Source organism: Cimex lectularius, unplaced genomic scaffold, assembly GCF_000648675.2.
Source record: "Cimex lectularius strain Harlan isolate CLEC.00 unplaced genomic scaffold, Clec_2.1 scaffold75, whole genome shotgun sequence".
In the NCBI taxonomy this organism is placed as follows: Eukaryota; Metazoa; Arthropoda; class Insecta; order Hemiptera; family Cimicidae; genus Cimex; species Cimex lectularius.
The window spans coordinates 1,494,131-1,508,672 of NW_019392758.1; the positions used below are offsets into that span (position 1 = coordinate 1,494,131).

The 14,542-nt window shown below is 37.1% G+C and overlaps 2 long non-coding RNA genes across 2 annotated transcripts in view; one reads left to right on the forward strand and one right to left on the reverse strand.

Moving 5' to 3' along the window:
- LOC112127055 overlaps positions 1 to 14,542 on the reverse strand; it is a 32,528-nt gene that overhangs the window by 7,989 nt on the left and 9,997 nt on the right. The window lies entirely within an intron of this gene.
- LOC106661084 lies at positions 143 to 12,764 on the forward strand. Its single transcript, XR_001339630.2, has 3 exons — positions 143 to 239; positions 2,070 to 2,108; positions 12,401 to 12,764. It is a non-coding gene; the product is annotated as an uncharacterized LOC106661084 (long non-coding RNA).

Consider the following 14,542-nt stretch of genomic DNA (forward strand, 5'->3'; position numbering starts at 1 on the left):
ACAAAAATTTTGTTGATATATTTTGTAGGCGGGCGATAACGCAATTCTCGTGCCCTCGAGGTGTGCACCCTTGCTTCAGGCTCTGCCCAGTGTCGGTCAGAAGTCAGAAGTGCTATTATAACTTAAAAACGGTCAAACATGTCGCAAGGCTATTGCTGCAAGTAGGCTGGGGGGAGAAGGCCCAAGGATTCCTTTCCGAGCCCGCCTTCGTTTCATTCCGCTCCTGCTCACAAACCTGAGTAAGTCTTTTATTTCATCTTTCATTCACTTTAGATATATAAGCTATCGTTAATTATACACTTTATTTTATTGGAAAACGAAATTTTTATATCACCCCTGCTAGTTTCTGCTTACTATTAAAAAAAATCACATTATTGATATGCTGAGATAAATTGATGAAAATAGCAAACTAAGGCGTATACTAAACATTTTTCATTTTGTTATAAATATCATAAACAGCGCATCAATTTTAACTCAACTCGCCATTTTTAAAGCAATCAGATAGATATTTGTATAAAATAAATTTTTGAAAAAGGCTAAATCCTCTACTTTTTTGGCTAAATAAAGTGGTAAATGATAATAAGTCATAAAGTGGCATTATACTGTAGAAGAAAACAATAAAAACATAGTCACACTACATGTCAATTTGAATCGCCCGTAATAGTTCATAAATGTTTTTTTGCTTTGTCTCGGTTTTTCACTAAGTTGCTCGTTTATGGCGTACGAAAATAAATTTTCCTATGTATTTCTACGTTTCTAATCCTTACTTTTTTGCTAAATAAAGTGGTAAATGATAATAAGACAATAAGATCATTGTTGTCATAAACTTGGATTACATTGTCATAAAGTGGCATAAAACTGTAGAAGAAAGCAATAAAAAACATAGTCACACTATATGTCAGTTTGAATCGTCTGTACATAGTTCACAAATATGCTACAATTTTAAATTATTGTAAGATGAATTTGTCGAGATTTTGTTGAAATTTTTTTGTTTTGTCTCGGTTTTTCACTAAGTTGCTCGTTTATGGCGTACGAAAATAAATTTTCTCCTGTGTTCTCAAAATAACAATGCCGTAGGGTCTGGAGTCTATTTCTATTTGCAAAATTAAACACAACATAGTTTAAAACGTTATAATTTTAAGTAACAATTAAACGAAAGCTAGAAACAAAATTGTAAAAAAATAAATTTTCCTTTTAATAATTCAAAAAGAATTATCGGTTTTGAGTATATATCGACCACTTTTCTACTCACGAATAATCTAAGATCATCGTATCGTCTTGATGAAAAAAAAATTCGACTGTTACCGCCAAACTTTCGATCTATTTTTAAAGTCATCATCAGGACAAGTCAATCTTAAAGGTGTCTACAAATTGACATAATTCAGTTTTTCACAGATGATTTCAAATTTCTTTGAAGACCAACTCAGCCCCAACATTGCCAAGAATGACGCAGTGGCCAAGGCTTGACAATGTTGGGACTGGGTTGGTCTTAAAAGAAATTTGAAATCGTCCGTGAAAAACTTAATTATGTCAATTTGTAGACACCTTTAAAATTACTTCTTAAAATAGGTCGAAAGTTGGGCAGTAACGATTGAATTTGCTTTTTATCTAGATCATACCGTGATCTAGAGTTTTTCGTCAAAAACCAATTAGTTTGAATTGAAATAACACTAAGTCCTGCACGATTACCATGTATCTTGTCAAATCCCTGGTTCTTCATAGAACTCTCCAGAGGAGAGGGTGAATTAAACTTTTATCTAAACTTTAAATGTATGCGATAGCGTGCGCGCAAGAGAGTGTTATGTATGGATGAGTGAGCGAGTGATTGTGACTCTTTTTATCTTTGCGCATAAATTCATAGTGAATTGGATTAGAGCACTTGCAGAAAATATCTCACGTCGCCGTGCACAACTTAACAGTTTACTTTAAAATAAATTTATAACATAATCAACGGATATGTCTGTATTTACTCTGAGTTTTCTTTATAATCTCGATTGTTTTTCTTTCAGGCGAGCGTTATTTTAAAACCTTGTTTAAAAAGAATAATGATTTTTCTTTCATGTTTTTAGGTTTTTCAAAAGAGGTGGTGAGAAAGAAGCTTAAATGAGGTATGTATTTGCAATAAGAACAAGTTCGGCACTTATTTACTACTTTCACTTGCTCCCTTATAATTTCAACAATCAGGTTAAAAGGATACTTGTCCCTAATAAATAAATACGATACAAATATTGATTGAAAACGTTTAAAATGTCAATTTTAAATTAATTAATCTTTTTATGTAAGGTTTTGGTCGAAATGAAAAAGCTAGTGCCACGAGCGGGATTCGAACCCACGACCTTCGGCTAAATACGCCGCTGCTCCACAACTTGAGATTTCTTGACTTGGATCCACTCGGACACCAACTCCCCATTTAACCTACAACCTTTCGAATTTTCCCTCCTTTTTGCCGTTGTTCAAAATTCGATTCAAATTCGAAAGGTTGTAGGTTGAGATAATCAACCTAGATCGCTAGCTTTTTCATTTCGACCAAAACTTTACATAAAAAGATTAATTAATTGAATGAAGTAATTTGATCAATAGACCACTAAATATAATGGAATTAATTTTAAAGTGATACCGTAAAAATGAATGAGGCACATTTTTCAAACTGAGTAAACATTAAGGATGATTTTTTTTTTTTTTGCCATCTGGTACACCAAACAATATATTGTATTTAGAGACTAACTTGGATTTTGGTGTATACAATCAACCTTCACTACTCCTATATTGTGAAAGTTACAAATTTGGAGTTAATGAAGTCTAATATTTCATGGTTTGCACACTGGAAATATTTGTTTGAAAAGTCCAGCTTGCCTTTCCTCCTATCCTTAGACAACCTCTGTGGCTGGGACAGTTATTTTTCAGTTGTTATTAGTCAAATTAAAAATCCAACATCGCGAAGAATGCCGGTCACTTGTCCAATCATCTATCCATCTCTCCCTTTACAAAGAAGTGCAAATTTCTCCTGCATTGTTCGACCTGCACAAAGCCAATTTTGATGGTCTTTGTCCCAATGAAGTTGCGATGACTATTTAAGCTCAGAAGTGTGGTTTTGCACTTAAACTCGGCTGTTTGGATTAGAGGATAATTGGGAATCTGTTCTTTGTACAATTCGCGTTCCGTTGAAACTGTATTTCACTTCTTCGGTGAGGTTCGGTTATTGCATCTCGGATGTTTCACTCCCCAGAGTTGACCTGTTACGGTTTTTAAGTGGTTCAAATTCGCGACCCTTAATTCGTTACTCTAGGCATGCATGAAATTACAAATTCGAGTTAAATAAGGAGTTTAACTTTTGATGTATATTGTATAATCTGTTTTTCTTTTTCTTTCTTTTTAATTTTACCAGTTGTTATTTCTCTTTTCTTTACATTTATTTCCTAGCCTATTATTACTATCTTACTTTATTCTGTTTTTTCCCTTTCTGATTGTTTAACCAACGACCTCTGTCTGTCAGAAGGATCCAAGATCCATGTTCATAAATGCTTTGTAAGCACAATTGTCTTTTTTCTTAAGTTCAATAAAGCATTATTATTATTATGTTTATAACTGGGATAATACCTATGACCAAAAACTGAATTTACGATTTTACATATGTGGGAAGCTTTCAAAATAGTCCACATCGAAACAGATATCCTTTCTTCTTTTTTAATTGTATTTTTTTAATGTGTGTTCAAATTTTTGTTTTAATTGAACAAATAATAAAATTTTTCGTATTTGACTTTGTGACTTTTCTATTTTGTATTATAGAGCATTATTAATATGTCATGCTGATGATGCTCTATAATACATCGCCTAATGGATGGATAAAAACCGCTGGTCTTAAGGCTGAGAATTCTAAGCTGGCCTGTTGAAAGAAAATGCCATGAAATACCGGTTAGACTGGCTAAATTTTGTAATAATGCCATCTTTGCATCATTAGTCTTATTTGGCTAGAATATTTCCTGAAAAAAATTAACAGTTCAACAGATAAAAATGTATTCTGGCTGGAAGGAACGTTAATTGTATAAAAAGTGCTTCGCATCGATGTAAATCGACTAGAATTATAATAACGTTTTAAGCCAAAAGAGTTCCAACTACCGAATTGGCTTTTCTTTTCCATTTTTAGTTTTTGGTTGGTCATCGTTCAAAAATCGCCGTCACAGTGACAACACCTTCGTCATAAATTGGCCAAATCCACTTCAATAAAAGGCTGTTTTGCTTTGTTCGAACAAAAATTTTTCGTCACAATAATACAAAATTTTGTAAAAAGTTTCCTTTCAGTTGATTTAAAATTACTGCGGTGATTTCTTTGAAAACTGGTAGCATACTGTTAGGCATTCTTCTTCTATTGTCCGCCGTTGAGTTCTGTCATCCTGCCACCAATAAACTGCGGATTATTATTTTAACTCTATGAAGAAATATTGTTATGTTGTCGGTGATTCCGACTGTCCATTTCATAAAAGAATACGAAATTTTTATAGTGTTTTGTGATTGTGCAAAAGGTTTTGAATTTGGATTTATATAAGTTCGAATCCGCACATGTATGTATATATACATACAAAATTGAGCCTTTCGCTTCTCACAGACTACCGGAAATTCCAGCTTTTGTAATTTACAATAAATTACCTGCAGGCCTCGAGAATCACCAACCGAGGTCAGACCTCGGTCCTAATCCGTCCATCCACCGACCGAGGTTAGCCTCCGGGTGCTGCTTATTAAAGTTAAGCTTATTTTTTGGTTTAATGCAAGTCAAATATTTTGTATTACTTCTACAATTCCTCATTTCCAACCATTGTTTACTTTATGGTGTTAACCATCTAGGTTGGGCTCCAGGAGCTTCAACAGCTAGGTTATTTTAGCACCTAACGCATTCAGTTCTTAGATCCAAACCAATTCACACTCTCACTTAAATACATTCTTTCCTATTTACATATTAATCACTTAATTAGAGTGGAGGAGTACTCGATATACCTCCATCGCCCTATACACGTATTATATAACTAACTTAATTGAGGGTCGATGAAGAAGTATCGATATTCCACCAACGGCTGCTCACACTTCACATTCAAGCCAATAAATACATTCACTTTCAACACACGCTAGGTACACAAAACTATCAGCACTGTATACAATAAAACAACCCTGTTTCCTCCAAAAATCGAATGAAGCGACCCAGATACTCGGTACCTCTCAATTATGTGGAATACATCTCTACATGACGGGCACACACGTGGGCATTGGCCGAAAAGTATGTGTCTGTGTGAAAACCTCGCATAGCCTATCCTTAATCGGATCCTTAAGCCATTCTTCAGAGAGTCAGATGGTCCGAAAGGCCTCCTAGAATGCTCTTGATACGTGAGAGCTTTCTGCCCACCCCACTCAGATTTTGCAAAAAAGTTTGTCCTTTTGCGACAAAAAGTCAATCTGGAGTTCTATATGTTTATAAATACATAATCTATATATGCGATGGAATTGTTGGAACTAGCAAGTATGTATTACAAAATTTTCCAACATTTTGAAGTAACTGTATGCTTTGTAATATTACCTATTGGATAAAGTTTAAATACTATGTATGACCGTTTAACTATTTTAAAGCCTCTTTGAACTATTACGTGTCCATGATTTATTCTTTAAAAGAAACATAATTGGGGATAGGTATAGGGATAAAAGAGGCGGCCACAATGCCTTCTGCACCTCGGCTGAGTAGATCTATGGTGCCACCTTGTTTTTTATAGTCATAGGCCAGTTTTAGGTTGTTAATCAATCTCCATAGCCATACCAGCGGCTTCTTAGTGTAGAATTTTGCTTGTGGTTTTTCCTGTCCTAGTTGCAAGAACCTGCACCTACATAGACCTTCACAGAACATAAAATGTGTTCTGCGGGCTCCTCCTCTTCCTGGCAGTATCTGCACAGTGTTTCTTCTGTCTGTACTCCTATGCAGTGCATGTGCTTTCTTACATGCCAGTGCAAGAAACGTAATACATTCTGTTAAAATTAAAAGACGATGATTTAGAATGAAAATTTACATTGCAAACGGCAGTGCAATATTGCAACAAAATGTAACGTTCTGACGAAAGGACGAAATCGAAGTGGCTACTTAGTTTGGAAATCTTGCGTAACTTTTTCTTCTACAATTGCATGCAATTCTTCCGAGATTCGGTACCATTTATTTGTACCCCGGATTCAAATACTTGAACAGTCAATTTTATTCAGGCGGAACGGAAATAGGAAGTGATTTTATCCTGGGGCTCTTTACTTTCAAGGTTGTCGCTTTTATTAGCAGGAAGAGTTCCAGTCCTTGGAGTGGCACAAGTGGATTTCATTGACCGGTTCACCTCCTGTTGAATATAGAGTTTTGTAGAAATTACATCCACCTTGGATTTTTAAAAAGGAAAACCTTTTAAAGTCCTGTCTCTGAGACATAAGTGAAACGCTTGGTTCTTTGTGTTATTTCCTTAGATGTTTTGGTTTTTCCTGTACTTGAGTTTAAAAAAAAAAATCACAATCAATAAACATGAGGAACTTTATATGCTGAAGTGTACTTGTCACGAATAATAATGATCTTGGTACGGCCTGGATGAAGGACAAAATTAAATTGTTACTGCCAAGCTTTCGACCCATTTTGAGGTCATCTAGGCAAAATAATGTTATACATGTCTACACATTGACATAACTAAGTTTTTAATACATGATTTCAAATTTTTTTGAAGATCGACTCAGTCCAACAAAGCCAAGGAATGTGTCACAACGTAAATAAAAATAATAAAAGAAATACAAGAAAATAGTGAAATATGTGAACCACGGTTTGTAAATCTTCGTAAATGCTCAGGGAAAGTGGAATATTTTCTTTTAACATTTATAAATAATTTTCCTCAAATTGAAACACTAATCCTGACCTAGATGGTTAATCATATCTTTTTACTGGGTCAGTCCAGCCTCCGTTGCATCATTCACCGGTTCCTTTCAACATACAGTGTACGATTAACATTGGTTTCTCTCCTGATCCCCTTCTACAAGCCTCCGCTAACTACTAGTTTTGTATTTGTGTTAGGTATGCAGTTTTGCAAAATAAATTTGAATATTGAATAAGCGTTTTTATGAAATATCGTCAATTAGTGGCCATTTTCTTTGGTTTCTTTGGGAGGGGGGATTTTCAGAACCGCCACACACACACACACACACACACACACACACACACACACACACACACACACACACACACACACACACACACACATTCATGGGGGTATGATGACCTAGACGGTCGTTTCCGATCATCCGGTCTACCTATTATAACAGGTTTGTTCTTCCTCTCTGCCATTTTTCCTTATGACAAATAATAATTGTAGTTTAATTTTCCATGACAACTCGTAGGTCATCTGCTGGCATCTGAAAAGCGAAAATCTCCGTAGGTTGAAAGTTTTAGTCGGTACGCAAAATAAAATGCTTTAACGATAAATTGTAAAGTTCCTTGTTTTGTAGTTATTCATTAAATTGGTTTGCCAAAAAACCCACGCTGCAGGTGTCAAAAGACCAAGTCTGACAAACTCAAACAGCTGGAAGAAGCCAGAGCAGGATGATATGAAATGACGAAACCATAAACACTAAGTCCCTAACACGCACGCACGCGTGCGCTCACATACACACAGACACACACACAAACAAAGAAACAAACTAACAACCTTTCAATTTAAGGTTTCGTGATCTTTTAGATCACAAGACTAAACAAAAAAAATGAAAAAAATTGAAAAATCCACCTTAAAATCTTAAAATCATGTTGGTTTGCAAGGTTCTGGAAACCAACTCACATTGAATTTCAACAAATTTAAACCCTTTATTGTTGTCTTATATTCTAAATTAATTAGAGCTTCACGTAGGAAAAAAAAACTCGTGAGAACGGCACCATCTGCTGGTACTCTGAAGGATGCAGGAAGGTACGGGAGCAGGAGTGTTCGAATCCTTGAATCAAATACTCAAACCCTATGGGAAAATACACAAGCGGCTTCCAGCCTGAAATCGATGGATTGAGAGATGTACCCGGTTCAACTTGAACAAAGGGTACAAAATCAGGACAGCCAAGCAACCATCACATCACTAAGTTTGAAAGCTCAAAGCTGGTGCTGAATTGCTAAATTAAACTAAACAGTTTAGGTATGCAAAATAAAAACACCCTCTGCTGGGTCCCAGAAGATGTGGAAGTAGAGGGCAACGACTACCGCTGATAGTCTTTCTGTGGCATAGGGATTCACACAATCAAAACGTATTTGATACAAAAGGGCTAAATGAAAATGAGGGAGACTAGTGGAAGTCCAAGAAACGTCTAGCAACTTTTGGATGAAGGAAGCAAGAAAAAACTTCGAATCTTGGCAGGATTCTTAACAGGATACTGCAGACTGAATGGTCATTACATAGAAGATTGGAATAATCCAACATGGCACGTGCAGATTCTGCAAGTAAATAGAGGAGACACCAACATTATTAACAAACAGGCGCCACATTTGCCCGCAGGAGGAAGTGTTTTGGTATGTACAACGTAACCGAAGAAGAAATTCAACCACTGAAACTGGGCTAATCAAATTTCGAAGAACCAGAATTAACCGATGTGCTAGGTACAGAACGGGGATACTATAGCTCTCAAAGAACGCATTACACACCCCGAACGTATGAGGTATATTTATTATAATACACACACTTTCTGTTTGCTCTTGCGATAATTTTGAACCAATACAAACGTCATATATAGCTGCTTACTGTAATAAAACGTCAGCTGTTTGGTTGGATGGACTGTGGTGGTAAAACGACCATGCATTTTATTGAAGTGCGTGATTTACACGAAATTTCCTGAGAGGTATTGAATTCTCAACCCAAAATGAACAAAACAAAACATTCATACTCGTCGATGTTCTAAGCATAACTTTTAGCCGAACAGTCTACTGTTCCAAGCTCTGCTGAACCACGACTGCGGTATTCCGGTAATTCAATAGTACCCCAGTATTGTTATTTTCTTCAGAACATTGAGATTCAGTTCCTTTATTCTCATTTAGGAATGTGTCTAGCACATCATTTACTATAGAATACAGGTGGTGTATTGGCCATCATGAAAAGGCGTTTTCATGGCATTTTAGCCTTATTATAACTGTAGTATTACGTTTTAGCTAAGGACGGGACGTCCCAACCTCCGGATCTAACCACCCGACCCGGTCCCATGACAGTAAAAAAAACAATAAAAACATGATTTAAAGAAAGTGGCAGCGTCGGTGGGCCGGATGGGCAGAGACGCTCATGCATATCAAAATAGATAGACCTCGGAGGACCTGACTCGTACAAGAGGAATCGTCCTCACACGATTAAGAATAGGCTACAATTATAATATTACTAGCATGACATATACGCCTTTTCATAATGGCCTATGGCTGATCCAATGGATAAGACACTTGATGTGTCTTCGTCTGGAAATTCAACAGTTCTTTAATTCTTCTTAATCTTCTTCTAAATTAGCCATGAGTCGGTCAAAACGTCATGAGATCGGTGGTGCTGTGGCAATCAAGCGGTGGCGTTAAACCAGGAGTATATAGAAAAAACTAAAGTAAGAGAGAGCTTCGAAATATTTGAAAAGTATAATACATCTGCACAAACACTCGAATGCATTAGAAAGAGATAATGTGTCAATTCGTTTATATTACAAAAGGAGTTGGCCTAGTGTGGGCTGGTTAAAAGCCCTGGTGCAGCATCCTTTTAGGCTTATCGTCCTTAGATTACCCGAAAGTCCGTGCAAATCGTCATTCTTACCGTTGCAAAAACAAATAGCAAAGTGTGAAAGTGAAGCACCGTATTACGGTTAAGATATTTCAACATTGGGAACTCCAGCATTCGTGATTAACCTGTAGATAATGCAGAATTACTCACAATTACGCCTCTCGGTTCTTCACTGTTCAGAGTCCATTTACTACATCATAAGTTTTGATGATAACAAAGAGGGCCGAAATTAGTGTTTAGATTTGGGTTTTGCCTTAAATTGTCTCACTAAGGAGTTCCGATAATGTAACGCGGTTTAAAAATTCATCCGGTTCTGCGTTATCTTCTATATATTCGATGATCATGAAGATTGACACTAGAATGTGGGGGTTTTGATCCCCAAGCACTGCTTCTGGCTTATTGTACTTTCCTAGTTCCTTAGTTCAGCCATCGACTCGATCCTAATCCGAGGTGGATCCAAACATGCGGTATTCACCTTTTGCCGATTGCTGCCGGACATTTGCCAAGTCTCGAGATAGCATTCGCCAAATATCATGCCTATGTATACAAACATGCGGGGTTCGTACAACCACTCTTAATACCAATCGTGACGGACATCAGTGCAACTGTCTGTGGCTCCAGGTGCGATTACAGGTTTTGTGCAGTGGCTACTCAGTCACAAAGCAGTCATAAAGTATTTTTGACCCATTTTACTTTCGATCCTTTTCCACGCATCGAAAACCTTGGTCCGATTTTTGTGATTCGGAAGAGAAGCGGTCCAAATTATTGGTTCAGCTTGTTACAGATCGAGGAACTCCAAGTCTGTTATATTCATCATTAGTCAATCCATTCCTAACGGACAGAAACAACTATGATGTTCTTTCATTGATACATCTATATCTTTTAGGAATCGTTTATTATTTAAAAATAAACAGCAGCATTGATTGATGATTACAGGATATCCGTAGAGTACAGTTCATTCCCGAATGTTTGTTACACGAAATTCCCTTGTGCCCTGGTACTCAAGCTATCGTCATGTTATTGTTTTCCCCCAGGTTTTGGAGATTTTGGATGCATTCTAGGGCACAAGCATTGATGGCATGTATTTTTGACCATGAAAGGTGATCGTACTTCCTTAATGAATTTGATTGCTCATGTATTGGGCTTGTACAAAAAACGTCTGATGCGGTTCCTTCATGCGTTTTGTAGCCATCTGTATACATATCATTGTATCTCATGTTTTCCTGAATTCTTCTTCTCCTTTGTAGTCTGTTGAAATTTTATAGGATATTGCAAAGGGTGTTACCGGGATCATGTAATCAGTCCCCAGTCAGTTTCTAAGAATAGGTGTCTGATTTTATTGATCACTGTTGTGTGCCTGAGGTGTTTAGTTCCCATTCAGTTTGATTGTTTCTGAAGCCAAAATGAGCTTTGCCTAGCGCTTCCTTGGCTAAATTTTTCCAATGAAGGTAGGTTTAGCAGTGTTTGGGATGCAATTCAGTGCCCTGTTAAGTTTGCCAACCTTGCTGCCTAATGTTTGGGTAACTTGTTTTTGTTGAGCTTTCATCCAATAGATTAGTGATCCACACTATAACATTTTGGTGTTATATGTTTAATCTGTTAGATGCTTCTTGTTTAGCAAGTTTGTCTTTATACTTCACTTTTTCTTTCTGCGGTGATACCATTACTTGGTTATTTTGATCAGTGATGGCAGGTTTTTACCGGACGCTCCTTCCAGTTTGATACACGTCTATATTTTTGTTAATGAATAATTTGGAAATCGTGAGATGCGGTCTGGTGTGACGTAGGTTTAGAAAAACATTTTCTTTACCGTGCCAACGTTTCGATCTTTAATGAGATCATCTTCAGAGCTCAAAGTGTTTGTTTTCTGCGTAGTTGTGTCAATCTTATGTGTCGTGGCACTCTCATCGAGTCCTCCAGTCAGTAGAAGTCCTCCAGGGTGCAGGGAAGGTGCAGATGTGGAAATCCCTAGTTTTCTAAACATTCGTACATAAACAACTCTGCCTCTATGAGGTCTGGCATTGTCATTCAGAAATTGAAAATCCCAGCCAATGAGTTCCCTGGTTTGAGGGATGTATTCCTCGATATTTTCTTGGGCATAACGGACTGCAGTGAGGTTACCTTCAACCGTAGAGAGTCCAGTTCGTCCTCCAGGGTAAATCCCAGCCCAGACCAATTCACCGTCTTCTCCAAACTGCACTGAAGGGAGCACAAACAGGGGCATTGTGCGTATCCCCGTTCTCGGTAGACTCTTCAGCGCCTGTTATCACTTTTGGTAAGACAAGACTTAGAACTGTGGTTCTAATAGTCAGATGAGTTGGGTAGGTAAATGTAAAAAAGGCATGCAGTTTATGAGAGGGTAAGCAACAACTCTTAGGAGTCTGATCACAATTTTACCTATTACCTTCAGTATAAAAGAGAGGCTCCATAACTTAGATGTAATTAGTGTCTAGTTTTGGTGCAAAAATCACTTTTGTGTTAGTCATACTGGGGATTAGTGTACAAATTTGTTTGAATTTTTACAAAGATAAATAATTCACGCATTTTTGCACAATAAAATTTGCAAACTAAAACCCTCGATTGCATGTGATAATTGTACTATTTGATTTGTCAAACTTTGTTCCAGATGATTGCACTACTGTGGATTGTTATTGTACTGATGATGGTGATCGTTAGTCCGAAGCTGATTTTGATCGCCGCCGAAAATCCAGAATTGTCTTCTCTCATGATGCTGCGGCTCACTACAGTCGAAATGGTCTCTGTATAGCGTACAACAACAGGCCCAATGGTCTTTGGAAAAAAACTATGACCATCTGTGTATATGGTCAAAATATTTATTTCTATCCGTTGAACGGAACCAGACACTAAATAGTGCGAGTGGCACTCATCTTTGTTTATATTATTTTCCATTTGCTCATCATTTATTTCTTAGACGCTAGTTTATTATGTATGTAAAAGTTTCGTCTATGAATAGATGTCATAACAACAAATAGTATTTATTTATTCTTCCTGAAATTACGCTCTTTGTAACTACTAAGCTTTTTACTATTAATGTATTTATCGCAAATTTGGTCAGTTGAGGCCTGTTTCCTTGTCCTTTATTCACTTTCCAATTGAAAATAAAGGTAAAAGTGTACATGATACATCGTGATGTTGACATCGTCATCCCTCAAGACCTGGGGCAAGATATGTCGACGGACACGTCGCCGAGTCAGGAAATTTGAGAAAAAATCAAGATAAAACAATAAAAAAAGGAAATTTCTTGTTGGTCAAGCTTCTTCTTTAAGTCAATGTTCCGAAATATCAAAGGACTAGATAGAGATAGAGAGATAGATAAATAGGTAGATGAATAGATAGAGGGAGAGAAACAAACAGGAAAACAGCTAGATAGACGCACATACATACACAGAAAAAGAGAGAGTGCTAGTGACAGAAACAAACGAGAAAACAGCTAGACAGAGACAGTAGCACTGGATATATATATATATATATATAATGGACAAAGTGAGAAAGACGGACATAGGAAAAAAGACATAATGACAGATAGAGATAGATAGATAAATAGATAGATAGAAAGAGCGAGAGAGAGAGAGAGAGAGAGATAGTGGGAGAAACAAATAGGAAAACAGCTAAATAGACACATACAGAAAAAGAGAGAGTGATAGTGAGAGAAACAAACGTGAAAACAGCTAGACAGAGGCATTAGGACTGGAGAGTTATATAGACAGACGAAAAAACATCAAGAGAAAGACAGACTCAGTGAAAGACATAGAAAGACAGATAGAAATAGATAGATAGATAGAGATAGAGAGAGACAGACAAACAGAAAGACAGAGAGAGAGACAGAGGGAGACAGTCCGAAAAACAGAGATAGAAAAACAGAGAGGGTCAGAGAGAGAGAGAAAGAGGGAGAGAGAGTCTGAAAAACAGAGAAGGTCAGAGAGAGAGAGAGAGAGAGAGAGAGAGAGAGAGAGAGAGAGAGAGAGAGAGAGTGAGTGAGTGAGTGAGTGTGGTGTGTGTGTGTGTGTGTGTGTGTGTATGTGTGCGCGCGTGCGTGCGCGTGTGTTGTGTGTGAGTGTGTGCGTGTGTGCGTGCGTGCGTGCGTGCGTGCGTGCGTGCGTGCGTGTGCGTGCGTGTGTGTGTGTGTGTGTGTGTGTGCGTGCGTGCGTGCGTGCGTGCGTGCGTGTGTGTGTGTGTGTGTGTGTGTGTGTGTGTGTGTGTGTGTGTGTGTGTGTGTGTGTGTGTGTGTGTCGCCCAAAATGACTCCTTATTGAAAGCTTCTTCCCTTTTGTTAATCGGTCCGTCATTGCTACGATTTAAGATTTTCTATTATCTTATTCTGGGTAGGATTTGTCCAACAATGTTAAATAAACCTTTAAACTACACAAAGAGATATAGAAAATAAAACAAAGCATTAAAACGGTTAAAACAATGTTGATAAATGGATCAATACTTTTGTTAAAGAGAAACGATTACGACACGAAAAAACCAAAACAATTCATACTTTAATCAATACAATAATTCATCAATTAATTATAATTTGAAAAAGCTTAAGAAGACTGTCTTTTCCTTAAAAAACTCAGTTGTCAACTAACATTCAGAAACTATTTCTGATAGACCAACCCCCGTATCATCTATGTCTATAAAACCAGCAGAACATTATTTAAACGATACTTCAGCAAATAATTAATTTAATTTTAATAATTAAAACTAGACATCGGCTAGAACAAGAGATTGAGTCTTCTGCTGACTCAATGCGAGATTACAT